The sequence below is a fragment of the Nycticebus coucang genome, chromosome 5 (assembly GCF_027406575.1).
Source record: "Nycticebus coucang isolate mNycCou1 chromosome 5, mNycCou1.pri, whole genome shotgun sequence".
Classification (NCBI taxonomy): Eukaryota; Metazoa; Chordata; class Mammalia; order Primates; family Lorisidae; genus Nycticebus; species Nycticebus coucang.
The window spans coordinates 16,070,588-16,075,637 of NC_069784.1; the positions used below are offsets into that span (position 1 = coordinate 16,070,588).

Consider the following 5,050-nt stretch of genomic DNA (forward strand, 5'->3'; position numbering starts at 1 on the left):
ATCACAACTGTATTCCAGCCAAGAAGAGGAAGAGGTAAGAAAGGGCACACTTTCTATTATAAGAAGTTGCATAGAGCACTTCTGCATCTCGTTAATGAGAAAGTCACTTGGTGATGCCTCGCTGCAAGGAAGGCTGGAGACTGTGGTCTTTATTTCAGAAAGCCCAGTGTCCAGCTAAACAAAGACAGGAAGGTGGGTACTGTAGAAGCTACCAGTCCTCCTCTCATGCCAGTCTCATAAAGTAGATGAGAGAATTGAACGATAGTACATTATACATTAATTGGTGTTATCTAAAAAGTGTACTAAAACTATGGTTTTATTACTATGATCTCACTCTACTTCAAGCCCAGTACAGTCACAGAATTAATAAGATGTATGCTGAGCCCAAACACTGCTCGTCTGAGGCATCCTAATATTGATTTAAAAATAATAATAATAAAATGATTTCCTGAAGTCCTTGGATATTGGGTGGTTCTAGATGTTTTGTCTTCATAAGGGCACAAAAACCAAAACCAAAACATCAAAAAACTGGCATTATTGAAAAATGTTACATGAAATGTTACATGAAAAATTGTTATGCTGAGATAAGGGAAATGTGCTGAGAAAAAAGCATGTAAGTTTTTATTGGTCCCCAAAGACCTAGAGAAGTTAGTGTGAGGCACTGGTGAATTATATCTTGTTCCTACCCAAAATGAGCACTCAGATGACATTCAAAATGGTTTTGTGAGGGTAAAGAAAGGGAAACCTATGATGCCTTTGTGATTTTAATGCAGGTGTATGGGGGTCAATAACAAACAACCAAAAATTAAAAAAAAAAAGTTGAAAAAAATCTGAGTGGAGCTGCATTCATTAATTTGAGCCAATTAGGCTGACACCAGTCTGGTTAATTATCTATTTGGGGCAGATTTCTGTAATGAATTTTTAATGCTAAGGTGACTTCTCCTAGCCACCGGGATATCTGTCGGTTATTCATTAGCCTTCTCTGCAGTGTGTATGCAGAATGCAGAGAAAGTTAACATTCACACACAGTTAAAAAGGACAACTGGCGTACTGGAGGAGGAAGGGGATGCTGGCCTGGGGGTCAGACACCTGGGCTCTGGTCCCAGATCTGCTACTGATTTCTCTGCAAGATCTCGTACAAGTCTCTTAACCTCTCCTGCTTCAGTTGCCATCCATCTAAAATAAACAAGTTCGACTAGAAGTTTATTTCAGCCCTCGATTTCTATGATTTTCTAAAAATGCAGTGATCTGAGTTATATGTGTCACTGCTACCCTGCACTATTCAATTAAAACTCACAATATTGGCCCACGTTCTACGTCATTTCCCTTTCATAAAATGTTCTAAGATTTCGGTCTGATTATGGCTCTCAGTGCAGTACACTGGGAACAGCTGTTTTTCTTGAGTTTGCTGATTGTACAACCCCTACAGCTTTCCTTTAAATCACTCTCACTGCACCCCCTGGTGGCAGTATCCTCCTGAGCATAGGGCCTTGACACAATGTTGAGGGGATGGGGAAGCACAAAATTTACAAGCGGGTCAACAGGAATGATGGTAAGTGGAACCATTCCTGTTTCCACCCCTTGGGTACCAGACCCATGTGTTCCAACTGTTGGGGACATTGTACCATGTGAGAGTTAAGTATTCAAGGAATATTCTGCATCCTGAGGACAATGCCCCATCATCTCCGAGCTGGCATCTCAGTGTACCTTTTTGAGATCTCTCTTATGCCAGCAGCTTTGGCTGGTATGGTATGTGATAGGACTATATGTTCACTTACAGATTGTTGCCATTTTACTTTAAAGTGAGTATTTTGAAAGTCCTTAGTCTGAGTGACATATGGAATTTTGTAAGCCTTTGGCTACTGGTGCCAGCTGAGTCCCTGTGGGCAGGAAAAGCAAACCTATACCCAAACTAGGAGCAGGTGGCCCAGTTCCCATGTTACCCACCACTGTTTCTCCAGCACCTCTCACACTTAAGGCCAGCAGGGGAGGGCAGCTCTTACTACAGTGGTGAGGATCATCTTCCCAGTGAATACAACTTTAGGAAATACACCAAAGAGTCATCATTTTGTGTGTGATGTATCCTTAGGTAAGACTATACACAAACTCGTGGGCAGTGGCAAATGGCTTGTTTTGGGTTTCTTAGGCACCGGCAATGAGAAAGATTAGGAGACTGGGCAGAAGGAATGGGCTTGTGACTGGACTTTTGGGAGTGGACAGGAGATGTGAAGGTCTTTGCTTTGCACCTTAATGTCTACCAAAGAGCATCATGAGGTGCTAATCCGGCAGATGACGTGGCCTGTGACCCGGCAATCCCAGTGTTGACACGATGGACTCATGAATGGAATAGGCACGGTGGCAGCAGTGGAGGACATACAGGGGCCCAAAAGCATGGGACCTGGAATGAAAATAACCATTGCTCATAAATGTCCAACTTTTCAGCAGTAGATACCAATATTGAACGCGATCTTGACATGACACCAATCTCTGAGAACACTAACCAGCTACTTGGCAGCTAGCCCTCCTATTGCCTGCCCCTGCCCCTTGGCCCTCCTGGTGCCTGATCCTGGGCCTCTCGTTTCCATCTTTCAGTGGTTTGCTGCTAGGCCTCCCAGACCCTAATACAGTGATTTTCAAATAGTGTGCCATGACAATTTTTTTTTTTTTAAATATGGAACGTTTCACGAATTTGTCATCCTTGCACAGGGGCCATGCTAATCTTCTCTGTATCGTTCCAATTTTAGTATATGTGCTGCCGAAGCGAGCACGCCATGACAAATTTTAAAGATCATTAATTAAATTGTCTTCAAAAGAAGTTCAAATTACAGTAAATATTTTCTCTTTTTTTAAAAAAATCAATATAATTTAAGTGTGCCGTGAAGCTTTAACTATATATTCAAGGGTGCTGTGAGATTAAAAAAAAAGGTTGAAAAATACTGCCCTAATACTTAGTAAGTTCGACAGAAACCAACTCACGCTGAGCAGTTCTAGCCACAAAATCCCTTGATGTCCTTTGTTTAAAGTTTGCCTTTACCAAGACCTAGTAACACACTGGGAGCTATTTTTCAAATGGTGAATAATTCTCTGCTACAGATAATGTAACCTTGTTCTAGAACCCTGGAAATCCATGTTGTAATGTTCCTGCTGGGTTTTGGTGTAAAATCCCTGTGATATTGTAAGATGTGTATTTATCTTTCACGGGTTTCCTGGCGTACAACTACCAAAATCTGTAGACTCTCCAAAGTTATGTCACTTTGTCAGCTAGATATTGACTGATGACAGGCAGACCCCAGGGAGCTCCCAGATGGGGGCTGCTTGTGGGAGGTAGATAGGTTGACTTCTCAGTGGGGCACCTGGCCTCAAACCTGGTGTATCCAGGGGAAAGCCTGAAGAAGGGCAATCCCTGGAGGTTTACCCAAACCACGAAGATTAAGAGCCCAGAGGCACCTGGACAGGTTGGACTAGGCCTAGAGACAGTCAAGAGTCAACAGGTGGGAGGGATTAAACTCCTTGAACTTTTGATGTGTAATTAGGTAAGGAAACCTGGTTTGCTTGCTCTTCAGGGATAGAACTACCTTCTCCCTCCCACTTCCTAAATATTCCATCAGCTGTTTCTTTTGTTGGCAAGGCCCCTGCTGTCTACCCAGCCTCTCTACACAATGTTCCTGGGGACTTGAGATTCCTTCCACCCTATCTTTTGATATCTTTACATTTTGCATATGCACCTTTGTTGAAAATCAACAAAAGCCTTCTGAAGAGGCCAAAGAGAGGCTGCATTTTCTTTTTGACTCAACCTGCGTTAATGTAAGCCCTCTCCAGGCCTTCTCAGATACTTTTTAAACTGAGGCAAGTTACTTAATTTCAGTGTCATTGTTCTAGTAGGCTTTCAAACAAGGTTGGGATTCTCAAGCAAAGACCCCCCAACAGCAGCTCACCTGAAGGACCAAGCCAAGATTAGAGGGTTGGGACTTTCAGTTTACTCCAACCTCCAGGGACAGGAGAGAGACTGAAGGTTAAGTTGATCACCAACAGCCAATCAAGCCTGTGTAATGAAGCCTGCATAAAACCCCACAAGGACGGGGCTCAGAGGCTTCTGGATAGCTGGATAGGCCCAGAGGCTCTGGCAGCTTTGCACCACTTTCCACATATCTCGCCCTGTGCCTCTGTATCCTTTATAACAGCCTTTATAATAAACTGGGAAAGATACTTCCTTGAGTTTTGGGAGCTGTTCCCACAAATTAATTGGCTCCAAGGAGAGAGTCTTGGGATCCCCAATTTATAGCCAGTCAGTCAGATGTGATTGGCATTTGAAGTGGGGGTGCAGTCTTAAGGACTGAGCCCTCTGTCTCTGGGGCGGGACACAATCTCCAGGTAGATAGTGTTGGAATACACAGAATAGAACTGAATTGGAGGACACCCACCTGGTGTCTGCTGTAGCGCTGATTGCTTGCTTGTTGATGGGGAGAAATCCCTGCACATTTGGTCACAGAAGTCTTTTGTGTTGATTATTTTTGTTAAGAGAATTTAAAAAACACACACTTTTATATATTTTTTTTCCTTCCCAGCCCCTCACAGCATCTTTCCCAGGCAGAGACACTTCTAATAGCATAGAATCTGCTAAATCATATGGCTCAAGCAGAAGGAATTTTTGTGCCCAGTCTGGACATGCTGTGCAGCCTTTTACTGCTCTGGGACCCACATACACAAACCTGGAAACCTTCTTCATCATCCAATAAATAGGTTAGAGCATTGTTCTCAAGTGTGGAATATGATTTGTAAATTTCTATCAGAATCCTTTACACTTTAGGGATAAGGTGTAAACTACTTCCTTAGTAGAGGCTGAGGCACCTGTAGAGAGATGCAGGAACATTTCTCTGGGAAGAAGGTCCGTGGCCACCTCAAAGGTTCTCAAGAGGCTTCAGAAAACGGGACGAGTCTGAGAGGGAGCTAGGGCAGATGAGTGGCGGCTGAGCTCTAGAGAAACACTCGCAAAGGCTGTGAAAAATACAAAGAGATTAAGTTGCAAATATTTGGAAGCAGGAAGAACCTG

The 5,050-nt window shown here is 43.2% G+C and overlaps 1 non-coding gene across 1 annotated transcript; it reads right to left on the bottom strand.

Moving 5' to 3' along the window:
• Nucleotides 1-2,665: 2,665 nt before the first annotated feature.
• On the bottom strand, nucleotides 2,666-2,768 carry LOC128586914 (U6 spliceosomal RNA). The gene has a single exon (XR_008380371.1). It is a non-coding gene; the product is annotated as a U6 spliceosomal RNA (small nuclear RNA).
• Between the last annotated feature and the right edge of the window lie 2,282 nt (nucleotides 2,769-5,050).